This window comes from Rosa chinensis, chromosome 2 (genome assembly GCF_002994745.2).
Source record: "Rosa chinensis cultivar Old Blush chromosome 2, RchiOBHm-V2, whole genome shotgun sequence".
Classification (NCBI taxonomy): domain Eukaryota; kingdom Viridiplantae; phylum Streptophyta; class Magnoliopsida; order Rosales; family Rosaceae; genus Rosa; species Rosa chinensis.
The window spans coordinates 33321339-33342618 of record NC_037089.1 but is presented as its reverse complement, the minus strand read 5'-3'; the positions used below and the strand labels follow the sequence as shown (position 1 = coordinate 33342618).

The following is a 21280-nucleotide window of genomic DNA, read 5'->3' as shown; positions in this document are numbered from 1 at the left end:
GAGTGAGTAGAAACTTTGAATGCACACTGTTTTATGCACTACCTGCAAAGTCATTCAATTAGAGAAGTTACCAAAAAAAAAAAAGGGTCCTTGACCCAAAGCCCTAAAATTAGACAAAATTATCCCACTTACCCCAGCAACAAATTTTATTCCCAGCTACCCAATTTAATATAAAAAGACAAGTTTACCCTCAGCCTAATTAATAAATTACAATTTATGCCACTCATCTCTCTCTCTCTCTCTCTCTCTCTCTCTCTCTCTCTCTCTCTCTCTCTCTCTCTCTCTCGCCGGAAGAACACAGCACACTGAAACCGAAGATTTACGGCATCAGCCACCGCCGGCAGTTACGACCGGCTACGGCGCGCGATGGACCCGGAATCATCGACCGTGCCCGACCCGAATTCGGCCGAGGATTTAGTCCACGTCGAGAATTCCCTGTCGGATAGCTTGTCTGATAGCATCGTCAATGTGGAGGTTCCTAAAGAGGAGGAGGAGGAGGACGGCGACGTCATTTCGACCAGCGCTGCCGCGGCGGAGGAGGAGGACGACCGGCGGAGGAGGAGGATCTGTCTCGGAGCTTGGTGGTGCTAACGTGTGAGTCCTCCGCCGAGAGCGGCGTTTGTGACGTGCACCTCGTCAGAACGGCGCATGTTTCGGTGGTAATGAGAGATTCTAATCTGATTTGGTTACAGAATTCGGAATTTTTTTTATGGAATGTGTTTGATTTGTGTATTGAAGCTATGGTGTTTGGTTGTAGGAATCATGCAAAGAGGTTGAAGCAGTAATAAGTTTTTTGAAACCAGAGGTGCTTATTGAGTTGGTTTCATTGTTTGAATTGTTTATTTGATATCAATTACATGAAGTTTCAGTAGAATTTTTGGTTTTTGTGATGAATGCAGGTTGTTTTCAACAACAAAAAGTCATTTTTTTTAGAAGAACAAAAAAATAATTGAGCGTACAGCATAGAAATCGAGTATTAATATCCATTAATATTCATATTAGGGGGGCCAATAGACGTCTATTGGGGCAATAGACGTCTGTTAAAGCGTCTATTGGGGCAATAGACGTTTTGAATTGATGTAATTTTCTCGTCTTTTTGTTTAATCAAAGTTTTATTTGTCTAAATCTAGGGAGATTAGTTTCCATTTCGGCGATTGAAAAGTTCTATTGGAGGGCAATAGACGTCTATTGGGGGGCAATACATGGCTGATAGACGTCTATTGCCCCACTAGTCTATTGCCCCCTAATAGACGTCTATTGCCCCCTAATAGACGTCTATTGGGGGGCAATAGAGGTCTATTACCTCTCTATTGGGGGGCAATAGATGTCTATTGGGGGCAATAAACCTTTCCGGTGAGGTTTTCAGAAAAGTCCGGAATCCGGCGGCCGGTGACCGGAATCTGGCTAAAGTTGGCCGGATTCCGGCGACCGGTGACCGGATCCGGCGAAGTCTCCTATGGTTTCTCTCTCTTCCATTTTCTCTCTCTCTCTCTCTCTAAGTAACAAAGGGGTGAGGGGTAAAATGGTATTAAAAAAAAAATTTAAACAAAAAAAAAATCTTAATTGGGTATTAGGGAAGACTTCCTTAGAGTGTATTGGGCAAGAGAGAATTAAAAAAACTTAATGGGGTTAGTGGGAAAAAAATCCCTAGAAATAGAGTAAATGGACAAAAACCCAAAAAAAAAAACAAACACAGAGAAGATAAGAAGAATGATACTCATTCAACGCTAAATCTATAGCGCTCACAGTTCTAATATTTTTGTTCTTCCGCTGCTGCTGGATCTGTTGCTTCTTTCTTAGACTAAAGATCCATTTGTATGTAGGGATCGACTTACAGGGATTTAGAAGAGTATCATTGACCATCTAAATCAAGTGAAAATGAAACCTTATTAGAATTAGAATAGTGAGCCTAGGAAAAGCTTATTGAAACAGTAATTAAATGTCAAAAAAGAACAACTAAAGTAACATTATTTTAACTAGGCCTGGGATCGGTTTGGCTCGGCTCGGTAACATGCCTATACCGATACCGATACCGATTTTATAGTCGGCTCGGTTCGGTTCGGGACACCGGAAAATCAGCTGCCATACCGATTAGGCCCGAATCCAATCAGTTCGGTACCAATCGGTACCACCTGCTTTGCATAGCAAAATTTCCAGAAACCTGATAAAATGCAGCATTGTAAATTTGCAAACATCTCTAATTAGTTCTCCAATGAACTTCATGCACATTTATGTCCAAAATGCAAATCAAAGCAGAACTTGGAACTACAAGTTAAACCACAGTAGCAAGTTCTGCTTAATATAGAACTTAATATTACATGTTCTAAGCCTATCAGCTTAATATTACATGGAAATGTTCAGAAACCAGTTAACCACAGTAGCAAACTAGCAATTGAAATAAGTTCATGAAAATATGAAAGAGTCCATCCTTGCAGCATAAACCAAAAAGTTAGAAACTGATCACATCAAGGCATCAACTGTTTTCTGAATCATCAGACACCATTTCATCCTCGGAGTCATCTTCACTAAGTTAAACAACTTCATCATTAGTTCCAATACCATTCTTTCCCTTAGCTTTTGGAGGAGGACAAGAGGTTGAAGAGGCTGAGGTTACATGATCTATACCAAAGTACAAAACACAAGAAACTATAGTTAGAATGTAAAAAATAAATGCAGAAACTGAAATGTAAAAACTGAAAACTAAAAAAACAAACACACAAAGTTAAAAATCTGCACCTTTCTCACACTTTTCATAGAACTCATAATCTTTGATGCATGGTTCATCTTCTATGCAGCTAATATCATTCCTTAAAGTGCTCCCACACCCAACTACGTTTTCTATCAGCTCGAGGATTGTTACTAACCTTGTCAGATGAGGAAGCTGGAGCTCCTCCATCCGTGACATCTTCTTCAGCTCTGTCAGGGATTGAGGGAGAGGTACCAGTTGAAGAAACAACTAGACTAGAATCTCCTCCTTTCTGTACTTGAGCTTTCTTCTTACCGCTTTTAAACTGAAACAAGTAAATTACACAACAGTCAGGTTACTCGATTACACAACAGTCACCCGCAGACAACCACAAATGAGGCATAATCAATAACTAAGACCATCTTATCATTGTCAATTTCAAATCAACAGAATCCCAATTTCAAATCTACAGAATCCCAATTTCAAATCAACCCCAAATTCAAATCAACCTACACAATCTTGCTGGGCAGAAGACCAATTTCAAATCAAGCTACACAATCCCAAATTCAAATCAAGCTACACAATCATGCTGCTACACAATCCCAAATTCAAATCAAGCTACACAATCATGAAAACAGAAAAATCTGAGAAAGTGAGAGACTTACTCCCAGTTTTCCCATCGAGAGCCTTCGAATCTTCGAGGAGGGCAGAGAGGAGTGAGCGAAGAGCGACAGCTTCCGATCTTCGATGGAGTAGAGGAGTGAGAGAAGAGCGAGAGCCTTCGAGTCTTCGAGTCTTCGATGGAGGAGACTTTGATCGAGTAGGTTGAGCGGTTGTTTCGGTCTCGGTTCTTCGATGAGGCTGAGACTGTGAGAGTGAGAGGCTGAGAGTCTTCGATGGAGGAGAGCAGAGACTAGTGCGAGGTTGAGAGGTTGGGGCCTGGGACTCTGGGAGTGTTCGATGGAGGAGTGAGAGGTTGAGACTTCAGAGTCTTCGATGGAGGAGAGCAGAGACGAGTGCGAGGTTGAGAGGCTGGGGCCTGGGACTCTGGGAGTCTTCGATGGAGGAGGAGAGAGGCTCGATTTAGGGTTTGCGAATTGGGAGTGTTCGATGGAGGAGGAGAGAGGCTCGATTTAGGGTTTGCGAATTGGGAGAACTAATGAAGAGAGGCTCGAACTGCAGAACGAGGGTTTAGGGCTGAAATCAAACGACAAGTCGTGCGCAATAGTAGAACATCGGGTCGGGTCGGTCAAAACGGTATGTATTTGACCCATACCGAGGCCAACCCGTTTTCATGTTATTCGGTTCGGGTCGGATCGGTATTGTGTGGAATTAAAGTTTCAGACCGACCCGATCGGTATCGGGTCGGATCGGTCGGATTCGGATTCGGTATTTCGGTAAGCAATTCCCAGGCCTAATTTTAACCACTGAACAGAATAAATAAAAAAACAAGAAGTATTCTCTTGAAAGAAAGAGCGATAGTAAAATAAAGGTCAAGATTCAAAGATTCAGGGAAGAAGCAAAGCCAGCAAAAAAAAATAAAAAATAAAAAAAGAAAGAAAGAACTGAGAGTTAAGATTCATCATTACTTCTAAAGTAATTGGGCTACAACTAATGGGACAAGTCTCCATTTGGATAGAGTGATTTTGAAACAAGGATTTTTATTGACAATAAGGTTAAATTCGTAGAAGAAAGACCGCAAAAAATGCCTAACTTCAAATATAGCTCCGTTAAGACGGTAAAAAGGTGATTTCTGTTTAAATGATTGATGTCCAGATAGTGATCGACCTGCAGTGGCTCCAGAAAATTTGGAATATGGAGTTCACCAATTCGAGCATATATAGGTTGACTACATGGTGAGATAGGTTGGGATAACTCCTATCCGATGGATTCTTGAGAAAGGTTATCAGATCCCGATAAAATTGTCCTGGCTAACCTTATTTGTTGCTGAAACTAGGTTCACACAATGAGAACACCACAGCCCCTCCATTCCCTTTGACTATTAGTCTTGTCTTTGAACTGCAAAAGATATGTGAAGATGTAAAAATATGTGTAATAATGAAAATCTGAAAGAATTAGACATAACTGCAGATGATGGTTTTTGTTTATCACTGATTGTATTTGAATGATAATCAGGTTTCATAAACGCTGAGTTACAAGAAGATAACTAAACTGTCATGTTAAAGATGAAGGACAATCTCAATGAATATAAAATATAAATAATCAGTAGGGATAACTGTGAAAAGGTATATAAAATATAAATGCAGACCTGCATTCCTGTTCGACTTCAGGACACCTCAAATAATATGCTTCTTAGCATGTGAAAAGAGTCACCACCAAGTACCAGTGAACTAAACCGTTTCATGTATCCTTCGCAATCTCAGATCATTTACAATAATCGTGATCAATATGTAACAGATAACTCAACATTTTTTTTGAAATAGAAGTTGATATCATTAGATCAACAGCATAAAGGCTGTAGTCTACAAAAACTTACATAAGAAATCCGGCAAGAAAATCCGGAGAACCTACCTAAGCTAAAGCACACTATTAAGGATCACTGGGACGCTCATATTTAAGCGAGCCTATACAAGAATGAAAAAACCTCGCCTCCTACTGAAAGAAATCATTCAACTAGCCCTCACTTGCCAATCACGCAATTGTGGTACAAGCAAAAAACTAGAAACGTCATAGAAGACTCATAGAAGTTTATCCAACCTCACATAAGCTCAATACCCTAATACATTAGGGCCCAGCTTGCCTCGACCTGGGTCCAAGCCCGTAGGCCCCAGCCCAAATCGAATCCTGTCCAACAGGAAGGTTTTCTTGCCCCATCAGCCTAAGCCCATAAAATTGAGCCCACAGATTTGAGCCCAACCACCCAAGCTTGACCCCAGGCCTAAGGGCCCAAGTCCAAACCCGAGCCAAGAGGGCAGAAACCCTAGGCCACTGCAGCCGTGCCGCCTCCGCCGCCGTAAGGCCCTCCGGCGGCCATCCCATTTCTGCTGTATCAGAATTTCAAGCAAAACCCCCGGTGGCCTTCCTCGCCTACCAGTGCAACCAAAAGCTAAAACCACCAGCCAAATCAAATCACTGCAGAGATCACAGACCCACACTCTGCAATCCAAGCACCTGCACAGTAGCCGGCGACTCGTTGTGTCGTTGATGCCTCCAGTGACACAACGATGTAGCTCTGCCAATTTCGAGCACCTGAAACAGCCGAAACCAGAGAGATCGAAGTCATCCGCAAGCCACCGTCTCCACGCTGACACCGTAGGACGCTCACGGGCTGGATCGAACCCAGAAAAAACAAGGTCAGAGAGGCCTCCAATTCAGAAGCCTCTCGCCGCAACCCACGATCGACGCTGAGGATCCGCTCTGCGCCGCCGCCTAACCTCGCCCCTCCACGGACGCCACCTTGCCTGAAGGAAGACGTCGCCGCTAGTCGAAACCTAGGTTTCGAAACCAAAGTCGCTCCGAGAAGCTCGGAAACGCTTTCTTGGACTTAAAAAGTTGAACCAGGATACAGATAACTCAACCTGGAATAGCAAGATACAAAGCATTTGACTGAAAAAAGTAAATTAATTATATGTGAAATCACAGATAATAAAACTGAACCAACCTATTCCTATCATATTTCAAGGCCTGTCCGATTTCTTTTCTCTCTGACTTTGCTACCTCTTTCTTAATGGTATGATCTCCCAGATTGTTAGCTTTCGGATTTTACTATTCTTCTGAGGATCCATCTTGTTCAATAGAACCAAGTACGTGCCCAGTAATTCTTTGTCAAACCTGTTCAGTAGCAACTGATTCTGCCAGTCTCTTCCCATGATCTGTCAGAGCAAGATGTTCTTCTTAACTCAGGGGTAGAACCACTAAAACGGTGCTTCTTGTTTTTGCATTTTTGAATCTAAAGAAAGATATCATGTTAACGGAAGTATTTCTTTATGATTATGTCAAAGAAAATAGATTGAAAACACAAAGATTCTTTATATGCATTCTATTTATAGAGAAAAAAGATGATAGGGCTGTTACTGTTAACCCCTAGCACATACTCTTTTTTCATGCTTGATTTCATCTGGGGAACCCAATAAGAGTTTCATCTATGCAAATGCGAAATACATAATACCTCAAACAAAATTTAAACTAATCTAGAAGGTCCAGTTATCTTCCTGCACATACAAACTTATTAATAGCATCTAGTGATAATATTGCTTCGTAAAAACCACTCAAACTTCATGTAAAGAAGTGATCCAGAACACCTACTGGCAGAGTACCTGCATGAACAGAGGGATTGGCTGGTAACAGGGCTAAGGCACAAGAATTGGATGAGCCCTCAGGCTCTTCTATGGTCTGGATGCTTGATGCAGAAATATCGAGAAATTGACAGATTCTTTTCACATTATTTTGCTACCAGTAGTAATCAAAATCTTCCACGTGCATCATACAATAGGAAGAACCAGATTGTTTTAGTATTGATGACAAGTTCCTTGTAGCTCCACTTTTTGGAAGCATTATACTAATCATCTGTTAAATGGATCTTGAGAGTATAAAATCCTTAAACTTCCCATGCTCCATCCACATGCCTTGAAATATGAATGGGGTATTAGTTCTCGTATTCCTAGAATCAGGGTTAAGGCAGTGATCAGGCCTCATTCTCGCAAGGTGAGCAAGACATGCATCAGGAAATAGCAGCTGCCAATCACCGATTGCATAAACTACCCCTTGATAACCCATATCCACCACGCATTTCTTCATCCCACCAAAACGATAAACACCAGAGCCTCCAATTTTATCAGAGTAAGACAACAATTCATTAAAATCAGCCACTAAAAGCCATGAGATATTAGCTGCATTAGTAAAAGTATCCAGATAAGTCCATAAGCTGGTTCTGACAGTGTTGCAAGGAATGGCATCGATGCCAGCTAACATCCAAGGTTGACTTCCATTACAAGTTACCATCACAGTAATAGCTTGTATTCCACAACATCCACAATACTTTCTTTCTCAAGAATATCGGCAACCATATTTGCCTCCCTCTGAATGTGCTTGATTTGAATAAAATCGAAGTGATCAAGAAGTATTTGCAGTTCTTGAGCAAAGTACCAAAGTGGTGAAACTCAAAATCATCACATTGTAAAAGGTTAACCAAGACAGCAGAGTCTGATTCCACAATGAGATTTTCAATATGCAATGAGGTTGCCAACTGTAAGCCCTAGAAGACATCCAAGGTTTAGCTTGCAACACTTCCTCAATACCAGTATTAACAATGAACCCATTATCCCACCTACCAGTATCATCTCTAATCACTCCTCCTGCTCCAATTAAACCATCATTAGGTCTTGACCCATCAACATTGAGCTTAAACTTAACAAGGCCAGGTTTCCACCAAGAAATCATTTCAACCCGGAAATTTCAATGAGCAATAGGCCAGCACTTAGCATTGTACCACTCATCAGCATAATTATAGTTTCCTGCAGAGATATTATAATGAAGACACAAATTTGAATCAAATATCCCTTTGCATCTCCATTCCCATATGAACCAGTAATGAAAACTGAAGATAACATTCTAATGCAAATTTTCCTTTACCATCATCCTCTATGCCTCAAATTAGCATCGAGCAAATCATTCCATCCCAAAGTAAAGGTGGGATGGAATGATAAGAACTGACAAACCTGTTTTTCCTGAATGCAATCCCTAAAAGAAGAAGCACATGCTTTCTTGATTCCCAGCACAATAATGACAGAAGAGTTATTAGTGAGATACATACGAAATCTCTGTTCATTTGTATCTAACATAACTTGAACAAGGTGGCACTAGAAAACTTTGATCATTGAAAGGGATAGGTAAGGACCAAATTTCTTTTGAACCATAATCAGGATATCCTTGCTCATCACAAAGCTTAGAATAAGCAGCTTCAAGTTTTGACAGGAAAAAGAAAAAAATACCAGAAGAGGAGCTTCCCCAACCTAAAGCAATGTACACAGAATACTAATAACAATCAGTTGAGTTTATTCATATTCCAATTCCTTCCTCAAAAGAAGTCCGGCACAGAGGCATTGCGATTTATGGCAACATGGTTAATAGAAAATTTATTCAGAACACCACATTGAGCACAGCAATCATGCCTTTTGTCCCATACCCAATTCTCCAAACCAAACCTTAGCGAGCAGTAAAGCTTTATTCATGTGAAAACAAATCAGATTCTCTGTTGTATCTACAGATGATATATAGTAGCTATATATGGAAAAGGTCTCCTAAAGCTCAAGCCTGCAGAATTCCATTAAATCCAAGAAACTAATAGATTCATATCTCTGCATTTATATATATATATATATATATATATATATATATATATATATATATAATATCAGAATGGATAAAAAGTTGAAATCTTTACCACTAAATCCTCATAATACAAGAGAAACCTAAACTCAAAGCAATCAAAACCCAGAGATAAAAGAAGATCACAGTATAGCAATTGATAAGAGTGGAGAGCTTGGGAATAGTACTTGATAGTTTCTTATTCTCTGCTTTCGGATTGGGCCCAAATTAAGGTCGGATCCTAGGGCAATTTGGTCTTTGGTCATCTACTCTGCTCTCAATTAGTCCTCTCTATCTCTCTCTCTCAGCGAAAATTAGAGAGAAGAGAAGCATGACGTCATCTCCCCAACCCCCCCCCCCCCGACTCTTCATTCCCACTCGCTGCAGCGTTGACTTTTTGACCCGCAAATTTCAAAATTCAAAAAAAAAAAAATCTTTCCCATTTAATTTTTATTTTTCTAAAAATAAAAAAAAATCTTGTAGCCGTTGGGACGAAGAACCGCCCTCACGCGGTATATAATCCTCAGCCCGGAGGTAGTAGAGTAACTCAATTCAACAAGTAATCTACATTTTCATTTCTTTGCACTTCAATTCTCTCTGTTTCTCTCTTCAATTTCTCTATTTGATTTGTGTGCGAAACCCTAATTGAATTTCTGTGGTGCAAACTCATCAATTTCAAAGCACCCACCTGATCCAGAAGCTACTTTCTCTACTTTCTCCATCTCAATCATCATCCTCTCTCTTTCCTTCCTCCAAGTTCCTCATTTTGCCCTAATTTCCGAATTTGATTCCCCCTATTCCCCAAAAACCCTAATTTCCGATTTGCTCTATAATCTGCAATTTTCTGCCGGAATTGTTCAATTCCGGCCACTACCCACTTGGGAAACCCTAATACCCAGTTGGGAAACCGAAACCCTAATACCCACTTGGGAAACCCTTATACCCAATTGGAAAACCGAAACCCTAATACCCACTTGGGAAACCCTAATTCGTGGTAAATTCTCTTGGTCTTGGGGCACAAGAGAAACACAATGAAGTTTAAAACAGGGAGTGGAAGTGAGTGGGTTGTTCCTGGAACAGTGAGAGGCAAAAGGGGTTTCATCGTCAAAATTTACCCGGTGAGTTCCTGCAAAAAGTTGCCCACTTCGGCTTTCAATCCTCGTCCTCAAACAAGTACTAGTACTACTACTACCCTTTCTTTTTCTTCTACTTCGTCTTTCAAGGGCAAGGATGGCTTCAAACCGGAAGACCCATCATCATCATCATCTTGCGGCCCAATTCAAGTTAACAAGAAGAGGACAAGACCCACTGCGCCAACTGGTGACCCAAAACCCAAGAGTAAGCGGTTCAAGTCCTCGTCAACATGTCAACCGAAGTCAACATCAGCCAACACGGAACAAACCCTCAATGACCAAAAAGGGTTGTTCAAGCAGCTATCCCAATCCACAAAGAAGAAAGAGGGTCTTCCTCTTCCTCCTCCTCCTCCTGCGGCTGGACCAAAAATGAAAGAGATAATATCGAAAGCAATGAAGAAGCTGCGGGAGGTTGAAGAACAGAGGAATCGCACACCGCAAACGAAGAGGGGCCAGCAGGTTGAATGGATTGTTGACCGACAACAATTCAAGCACATGATTCTGGAGGTCGAAAGAAGAGCATTCACAAGGCCGCTTTTCCAAGACAATGTCAAAGTCATTCATGATCTTCATAAATTGATGATCAAGTCTAGTTGATTCTATGTGCTGTTAGTTGTTAAACTAGATATTAATTGTCATGTAAACATTCTGTTCAGTAATTTGTACAATCTAGGTCTGTAGGTTCTAAGAGTCTTTTTTTTATATTCCCAGATGTATTGTAGATTTTTTGATTCGTTGGTCAAATACACCAACTACACTACACTGTAAGTCAATTTCATATATAATGAAATCAACTTTTTCCTTGTGCTTGATCTTTCTGGTCTTCTGTTCAGACTTGATCTTAAACATTTTCAAGGTATAAACATGAAAAATTACATATCGTACTCAAAATCCAGATTATTGTTCTCCAACAAATTGTTCTTGCAACAGAAGTTTCATTTTCATATTCAATGCCAACTACCTGCAATGCCATCAAGTAAGGCTTACCTTGTTGTTGGATAAGGCATAAGAGCAATCAGATCTTCTTCCCATTTGTATGGGAAAACTCAACAAACAAGATTACAATAGAAAATTATATGATGTGACAAAAGAAAGCTTGTAGTTTTAAATAACTATCAATCAACTTTCCGGAACAAAGAAGTCACTTTGTCACATATTCCATTAGGAATCGCACTTTCTTTTTGTTTAACAGAACACCTACGGGTTCACTTTTCCACATTGGGAACACAACATACATATCTAATCAAATAGAAAGAAAGGCTGCTAATTCACAATATGAGAACTAATATCCCTGCTGATACATGTAATGCATTTAGTTATTCCATATGACTAAAGACAAGTAAAAGCTAGCATCAACGAAAATCGAACTGCATATGCAGTAAAGCCTATTCTTTGAAGCTCTGTCATTAACATAAAGTCATACATGAATCAATTACCTGCCTACTTTATAAAAGAATAACAAAGAAACTGAAAAAGTAAACTTTTGATGAATCTAGAAGAGAGTAGAAACTTCAAATGCAGACTGTTTTATGACTGCCTACACAGGTCATTCGATTAGAGAAGTTAAAAAAAAAATTAAAAAATTAAAAAATTAAAAAATTAAAAAATTAAAAAACAACAGAGAAGGTAAGAAGAATGACACTCATTCTAATATTTTTATTCTTCTGCTGCTGCTGAATCTGTTGCTTCTTTCTTAGGTTAAAGATACATTTGTATGTAGGGATCTACTTAAAGGAATTATAAGACTATCATTGACCATCTAAATTGAGTGAAAATGAAATCTTATTAGTGATTTTAGAATTAGAATAGTGACCCAAGGAAAAGCTTATTGAAACAGTATTTAAATGTCAAGAAAAATAAACTAAAATAACACTATTTTAACCACTGAACAGAATTAAAAAGTACGAAGTATGTTCTTGAAATAAAAAGCGATAGTAAATTAAAGGTCAAGATTCAAAGTTTCAGGTAAGAAGCAAAGCCCCCAAAAAAAAAAAAAAAAGGATTCATCATAACTTCTAAAGCAATTACGCTACAACTAATGGGACAAGTCTCCATTTGGATAAAGTGATTTCGAAACGAGGATTTTTATTGACAATGAGGTTAAATTTGTTGAAGAAAGACTGCAATACATGCCTAACTTCAAATGTAGCTCCGTTAAGATGGTAAAAAGGTGGTTTCTGTTTAAATGACTGATGAACAGCACTGGCTCCAGAAAATTGGGAATCTGGAGTTTATTAGTTCGAGCATATATAGGTTGACTACATGGATAGGTTGGGACAAATCCATAACCTATCCAATGGACGCTTGAGAAAGGTTATCAGATGCTGATAAAATTGTCCTGGCTGACCTTCCTTGTGGCTGAAACTAGGTTCACACATTGAGAACACCAGAGCCACTCCGTTCCGTCTGATTGTTAGCCTTGTCTTTAAACTTCAAAAGATATGTGAAGATGTAAAATATGTGTAATGATGAAAATCTGAAAGAATTAGACATAACCGCAGATGATGATTTTTGTTTATCATTGATTGTGTTTGAATTGTAATCAGGTTTCATAAATGCAAAGTTACAAGAAGATAAACTAAACTGTCAGTTTAAAGATGGACAGTCTCAATGATTGCACTGTATATGCATCATCAGTAGGGTAACTATGAAAAGGTATATAAATGCAGACCTGCATTCCTGGACATCAGGACTCCTCAAATGATATGCTTCTTAGCATGTGAAAAGAGTCTCCATGCCAAGTACCAGTGAACTCAATCATTTCATGTATCCTTTGCAGTCTCAGATGATTTACAACAATCTTGATCCTTCATGTGTAACAGATAGCCCACCCTGGAAAAGCAAGATATTAAGCGTTTAACTGAAAAAAGTAAATTAGTGATATGTTTAATCACAGATAATAAAACTAAACCAACCTAGCTCATGATATTCCATCATATTTTGAGGCCTGTCCGATTTCTTTTCTCTCTGACTTTGCTACCACTTTCTTAATGGTATGATCTCCCAGATTGTTAGCTTTCGGATATTACTATTCTTCTGAGGATCCATCTTGTTCAATAGAACCAAGTTCGTGCCCAATAATTCTTTGTCAAACCTGCTCAGTAGCAACTGATTCTGCCAGTCTCTTCCCATGATCTGCCAAAGCAAGATGTTCTTCTCAACTCAGGGGTAGAACCACTAATACAGTGCTTTTTGGTTTTCGCATTTTTGAATCTAAAGAAAGATATCATGTTAGCTGAAGTATTTCTTTATGATCATGTCAAAGAAAATAGATTGAAAACACAAAGATTCTTTATATTCTTCCTATTTATAAAGAAAGATATGATTCCTATTTATAAAGAAAAGATATGATAGGGCTGATTCTGTTAACACCCTGCATACTCTTTTCATTTTTGATTTCATTTAGGGTACCCAATAAGAGTTTCATCTATGTAACTGTGGAATACATAATACCTCAAACAAAATTTAAACTAATCTAGAAAAGGTCCAGTTATCTTCCTACACATAAAATTTATTAATAGCATGTAGTGATAATATTGCTTCGTGAAAGCCACTAAAACTTATAGTAAAGAAGTGATCCAGAACACCTACTTGCAGAGTTTCTGCATGAACAGAGGGATTGGCTGGTAACGGGGCTAAGGTACCTGACATGGATGAGCCCTCAGACTCTTCTATGGTCTGAATGCTTGATGCAGAAATATCGAGGATAATTGACACATTCTTTTCACATTTTTGCTACCAGTAGTTATCGAAATCTTCCACGTGCAGCATACAATAGGAAGAACCAGTTTGTTTTACTATTGATGACAGGTTCCTTGTAGCTCCACTTTCTGGAAGCATTACATTAATCATCCTCATGGCTAGCTAGCTTGGAATATGAATGGGGTATTAGTTCTAGTATTCCCAGAATCAGGGTTAGGGTAGTGATCAGACATCATTCTAGCAAGGTGAGCAACACATGTATCAGGAAAAAGCGGCTGCCAATCACCGATTGCAAAAACTACGATCTAATTAATCTTTCACCCCTGTTGTTCTTCCAAGTATAGTCTGCCACTTGATAACTCATATAAACCATTTGCAAATGCATTTCTTCATCCGACTCGAAACAATAAACATGAGAGCCTCCAATTTTATCAGAGTAAAACGACAATTAATTAAAATAAGCTACTAAAAGCCATGAGATATTAGCTGCATTCATAAAAGTATCCAGATAAGTCCATAAGCTGGTTCTGACAGTGTTGCAAGGAATGGCAGAGATGCCAGATAACATCCAAGGTTGACTTCCATTACAAGTGACCATTACAGTAATAGCTTGTATTCCACAACATCCATATACCTGCAGAAGATCCATTAGAGTCCAGATCCAAGCTTGAGCAAACACTTTTTGGACCAATAATCAAACAGGTTCACAGATAATCAGAACATACACTCCATTCATATTTATCAGATGCTGAATAGAGGATCTAAGATCTCACTCCCAGCGCCACGAGCACCCATAAAAGGATGCAATCCATTAGCACAAACAGGGGAGGAGAGTAAAAATCCACTTAATGAAAAACAATCATGTCCTCTCCATTTTGAGAGGACAGACTGGTTTGCATCATAGCATCATCATTAGCAGATTCCTGCACCAAAAGAGTCGTAGAGTCCATTTGACTCTGGTGACAACATTCATCACCACTAGTAAACACACAGTCATCAAAGAACCTGCTTAATTCCCTGGTGGTATTTGTCCAAACTCGGCATCAAAGGACCTGCTTGAATTCCCTGCTGACCAATAAAACACCAAATTCAGGGTGATTAGTCTTGAAAACACCACTCATATATGATTGCCGTTAACGCCAAGCTTTTAGAACTGTTGCCTTTAGCAGGCTTTATTTTCTTTTCCAGTAACTCTCTATTCCTTGAAGTTGACCTACTCCTGCTGGGAACAACAGGCCTAGTATAAGATATTTCTTGAAGGGCAATTCTAGCCTTAGCAACATTGGTCATACTAGATGAGGCAGAAGCATCATCCACACCTTTATCCTTGGTCAGAATTTTCTCTGTTTTTTCTTCCAACTGTTTCCAAATTTTCACAATTCTATATTCAATCCCAGTAGAGACAGCAAGGCTAGTTGTAGCAACAATTCCATGGTCATTTAGCAAAGGAGAAAATTAGATTGAACACAAAAAGATTCTTTATATTCATTTTATTTCTAGAGATAAGAGTTGATATGGGTGTTACTGTTATTCCCCTTCAATTCAACCACTCTTTTTTCATTTTTGATATCATCTAAGAACTAAATGAAACTAATCTACTGATAATATTGCTTCGTACGTAAAAACTACGATAAAGATCGAAGCGATCCAGAACAGTACTCACTTGTGGAGAACATGGGCGTACCGAGAATCTTCTTCTCTGGTTTCCGGGTCGCACCGGAAACTTCGATTGGGCCCAAATTGACCTCCGATCCCAGGCCATTTCGTCCTTGTTCATCTACTCCTCTCTATCTCTCTCTCTCTCTCCCAGAGTGAATAGAAAATAAATCAAAAAAAAATTGGAGATAAAAGAGCAGCATGACGTCATTCCCGCTCGCTGCAGCGTTGACTTTTTGACCCCGCGAATTTCAAAATTCGAAAACAAAAAATCTTTCCCATTTAATTTTTATTTTTCTAAAAAAAAATTTTTCATGTTACTAGAGCAATTAATGCTGGGGTTTGTTATAAATCTTTTTTTAAGTATTTCTCCTTATAAATCCTATTCCATAATCACTGGAGCAGTACTAAAGCTTTATTCATGTGAATACAAATCAGATTCTCTGTTATATCTACAGATGATGGTAGCTATATATGGAAAAGGTCTCCTAAATTCTATTAAATCCACAAAAGTAAATACAAGAATGGATAAAAAGTTGAAATCTTTACCACTAAATCCTCATAATACAAGAGAACCCTAAACCCAAAGCAATCAAAACCCAGAGATTGTGATCTTCTTTTGTATAGCAATTAATAAGAGTGGAGAGCTTGGGAATAGTTCTTGATAGTTTCTTCTTCACCGCTTTCGGATTGGGCCCAAATTAAGGTCGGATCCTAGGGCAATTTGGTCTTTGGTCATCTACTCTGCTCTTAGTTAGTCCTCTCTCTCTCTTAGTGAAAATAGAAAAAAAAAATAATAATAAAAAATGGGAAAATAGAAGAAAAAAATAATAAAAAATTAGAGAGAAGAGAAGCATGACGTCATCTCACTCGCTGCAGCGTTGACTTTTTGACCCGGAGAATTTTAAAATTCGAAAAAAAAAATCTTTCCCATTTAATTTTTATTTTTCTAAAAATAAAAAATAATTAAAAAAAGAAAAAAAAATCTTGTAGCCGTTGGGATGAAGAACCGCCCTCACGCGGTATATAATCCTCAGCCCGGAGGTAGTAGAGTAACTCAATTCAATTCAACAAGTAATCTACATTTTCATTTCTCTGTTTCTCTCTTTCATTTCTCCTCTATTGGATTTGTGTGCGAAACCCTAGTTGAATTTCTGTGTGCAAATTCATCAGAGCCCCCAGTTGATCGTGAAGCTACTTTCTCTACTCTCCATCTCATTCATCATCCTCTCTCTTTCCTCCCTCCAAATTCTTCCTTTTGCCCTCATTTCCGATTTCCTCTACAATTTCCCCTGAACCCCCAAAACCCTAATTTCTTATTTGCTCTCTGATCTGCAATTTTCTGCCTCAATTTTTCAATTCCAGCCACCACCCACTTGGGAAACCCTAACACCCAATTGGGAAACCCTTATACCTATTTGGGAAACCCCTAATACCCAGTTGGGAAACCCTAATTCGTGGTAAATTCTGTTGTGGCACAAGAGAAACACAATGAAGTTTAAAACAGGGAGTGGAAGCGAGTGGGTTGTTCCTGGAACGGTGAGAGGCAAAAGGGGTTTCATCGTCAAAATTTACATGGTGAATTCCAGCAAAAAGTTGCCCACTTTGGCTTTCAATCCTCGTGTTTGAGCCCAAAAGTATTTTTGGCAAGATCCTTTGGTGGGTTTGAACCAGCGGGCCAATACCTGTGGCCCAAAAAATAAGCCTACTTGGGTTTGGGGTATAGCTTCACCCATTCCGTGATCTGTAAGGAAAACGAAACCTTATTGGGATCGAGTAGCAAAGATTGAATAGGAAACTTCAATTAATAATCCTTCTAAGGCAAGGAGCAGTCGAAACCTAGGTGTATAAATACAGGGTTAAGCAGCAAAGTTAGGGACCTCTCTCTCAATCAACTAATCACACAGATTATCAATCCTCCCCGGAGCGAACCTTCAACCTTGTTGAAACCCAGCGACCGTACTTCCAGTCCTAGTCTCCCCGCGAGTCGACTGATAGTGCTACTGCCATCGATACTACCAGCGAAGCAAGGGTAACGCCCTCGCAACCCAGCGAAGCTAAAGATACGCTTTAGCAAACCCCATGCTTTCTCAAAAATTCCCAGTGATTTCTCTGCTCAACCTACAACGTTGAGTATCGATTTGGTGACCGAAGAGATCACATCCAAAGCCCTTACCCGCGTAAGGAAAAGAAGTCCTTTTCCGAAAGGCAAGAAAAGAACCTTGTGGCGAGGTTGGTGCTCTCCTCGTCGACAACACTTGAAGAAGAAGTCAGGTCAAGGGACTACCCCAATGACTGCACCCCTCGGTGCTGGCACGCCTGCTCAATCACACGCTCAAAAGAGACAGTTTGCACACCAACTGGTTTTGGAGCCAAACATTTTGGCATGCCTAGTGGGACCTGCAATAGTGTCTCTTCGTGAACGTAGCCATTGGGAAGTCTGGCGAAAACCCTTACCAAAAGGTTTACGCTAACTGCTCAAAACATAAGACCTCCAGTTACAACCCGCACTCTCGCGCGGACTGTCGTGGTCTTTCTGAAGAACAAGTAACTCAAAAATTCTCTCGTCAGTCCCAATCACACAATATGTCAACTGAACGAGAAGAGAATCACCCGACTGTTACTGAGGGTCAGAGCGTCAATACTTAGGCCAGCAAGCCTGCTATCCCCACCACTGTCACCACTACAGTGGGGAGTGGAGAAAGAGAGGCTTTCGTTCCGAAGCCTATTCCAGAAGAAGCGACCTCCGAGGTAAGGTTCGCAATCATCATGGAGAATATTGAAAATCATCGCAAGAAGATAGCCGCTAATTTTGAAAGAGAAACCGCGATGACAGATAAGCTCATTCGCGAACTAGATCAACGAATTACTCGACACGCAGAAGATACTAAACAACATATCGCACAATCAGAGAGTGCAGTGAGGGCCCACGCCACGAGTATCGCTAGCGAGCAGAATCAGTGTCAAAAAGAAATCATGGAGGCTATCGCGAACCAAGCCAAGCAGACCGCATCAGACATGGCAGGTCTTCGCAAGGATGGTGCTAACCTTGCAACTGAGGTGGCCATGCAGAGAGCAGAACTGAACCAAGCGAGAGAAGTGTTGAACAAGGCTTTAGGGGATCCTAATGCTATCCTCGGTTCTCTTGGCCAGCCATCCGGTTCAGGCAAGTACGTGCCGCCAAATCAGCATGAAAAGACTAGCGGTAATGCTGCTTCTCCTTCAGTTACTGTTGCTGCTACACCGCTGAGGAATAAAGAGCAAGAGTTGGTTATCGGCGGCAGCAAGGAAAAGTCTACCTCGTCAATCGGACAGGCCCCCAGACAAAAGCAACAGGATAAATATGGACATTGATATAGACCAAGGAACCGATGTCCAACATAGCATTGGACATCGTTCTTCTTCAGGAACTGATGTTAAAATGAGTAATTATATCAATTCAAACTATACTCCAGAATGTAGATTGAATGTCTAGGGGAATATTATGTACCAAACACATGAAAAGCTTATGAATCACAAACAAAAATTAATGAGAACCGATGTGTAAAATATTATTAGACATCGTTTCTAAATGAATAACGATGTTAAAATGGATAATTGTGTTCTTAGACCTATATTTCATTAAGCATCTAATACCAAAATATGAAGGTTTGACAATAGCTAAACACACCAAAATGGTGATCATATTAACGTTTTTACATCGGTTCTGAACCTTAAACAGATGTCTTGTTGCAAACTAGACATCATTTATGAACCAATGTCTTAGTTTTGGTGATCTTTAACATCACCCACTAAGACATCGGATTTTTTTTTTTTTAACATCAGTTGTGGACTGATGTCTATGAACTTTATCCTAGTAGTGAAAGTTCACAATTGGGCTTCAAGCAACAAGCACAACTCTATTTTGGCTTCTGTGGGAGTGGTGGTGGTGGCTGTAGGTGATCTAATGGCAGCGGTAGTGGTTGAGGAGGAGGGGGCATGATTGGGTGCGTTGCGGGTGCAGAGGAGATCATGATCACTACCATCAATTTACTACCATTGGGGACATAGCTGGAATTAGTGAGGCTGGAATTAGCTGGCAACTTCCGTAATTGAGATAATGACCATATGTACCAATCCTTGGTCGAGCAGAGAACCTGAGGTACCGTATTTATATTTTCTACCGAAATTTATGGAGAATTCTTGGATACCTTGGTGTTTGCCATACCCTCATTTTGTTAAATATTTTGGACCATTGGATTAGTAATATATCCAATAGTTCAAAATATTTAACAAATTGGTAACTTGTTTAGCCCTTAGCCTTTCTAATTTTTTTTTCTTTTTTTTTTCCTTTAGGGTTAAGTTGGAACAGGAAGATTTCTCCTCCTCAAAGAGAAATTTGCTCCTTAGCGAGATTTCCACTCCTCGATGAGATACTTGCTCCTTAGCGGGATTTCCCCCTTGAACGATAGATTTCCTTATTGAGTTTTGGTTATGGGTCAATTTGGTGGTAATCAATTTGGTACTTTTTTGCAATTCACTGCCTAATGTGCAGAATCGGTTGAGGAAATCTAGACCTGTGAATCTACAAACTTAAATTTATTATTTATAAGGACTTAAAATTAATTCCCTAAAGAGTTCAATTTCTAGTTTGAGGAAACTCTGTAGAAACTAAGTTTGTAGCTACTTAATGTGACTGATTACTTAATGTTACCACTAAGGGATTGCACTCAGGTATCTTAAGTATACAATGAACTCAACTCAAGTATCTTTGGTTGCATAATTTGTATAAGTACCAATATTTTGTTAATACATTTTAGTGATGCAATGCCTAACACAAACACAAGATGAGTTGTAACTTCCACAAAGAGGAGTTAAGGTGCCAAGTATTTGAAATGGCTTACAATCGTCTTAGACACACAAAATGGAAGTTTGCTTGCTTTTTCGGTTGGAATGAAGAACTCTCTATATGCATGAAAACTATACATATATACATATACATATGTGTTGTGCATCAATATCAACCTCTCACTACTTACATAATCTATAATAGAAATTTGATATACACGCAGTGCGCGCGTCATGTATGTCTTATATATAACAAAAACTCTAATTTCGCGTCTATGTAGAATAGAAACTTGACATACACGCAGTGCAGCATGTATGTCTCATAAAAAAAGACCATGATTTTGCATCTATCTAGAATAGAAACTTGATATGTACGCAGTGTGACATGTATGTCATACAAAAAACACTATGATTTTGTGTTCTATCTACAATATGAACTTCATACACACGTAGTGCGCTATGTATGTCTTATAACAAACACTATGATTCACTAGACACAACTACATTTTATGAGAATACAAAATATAAATATAACATCATTCTCTACTGCCTATTATTTAGAGTTTAGGGTTTAGGATTTAGGGTATAGGGTATAGGATTAGGGTTTAGATAGCAAGTTGATCATAGACAATTTTGGCAATTCTATCAATTAACTATCAAACCTAATATGACTATTAATTGATACAGAACCTTTAAAAGAACCTTCTATCCTAGGTTCACTGAATTACTTTTAGTTAAATAGTCTATATTACTAATTAATTTTATTATTAGTGAATTAATGCTTGATTAATGCTTGTTATTAATGGACAATTACACGAAAATTATGTTCTTTCCTTATTAAAAACAAAAACCTTCTAACCTAAGTTCGCAAAATTAGTATTAGTTAAGTAGTCTTTATTACCAATTAATTATATCATTAGTAGTTTCCTTAACCAAATATAATTCTTTT

At 39.1% G+C, this 21280-nt stretch overlaps 1 long non-coding RNA gene across 1 annotated transcript; it reads right to left on the bottom strand.

Moving 5' to 3' along the window:
* Positions 1-1780: 1780 nt before the first annotated feature.
* Positions 1781-7074, bottom strand: LOC121051137. The gene is made up of 4 exons (XR_005805237.1): positions 6964-7074; positions 6309-6596; positions 4475-4705; positions 1781-1863 (listed from the first exon to the last, which is right to left on the bottom strand). It is a non-coding gene; the product is annotated as an uncharacterized LOC121051137 (long non-coding RNA).
* Between the last annotated feature and the right edge of the window lie 14206 nt (positions 7075-21280).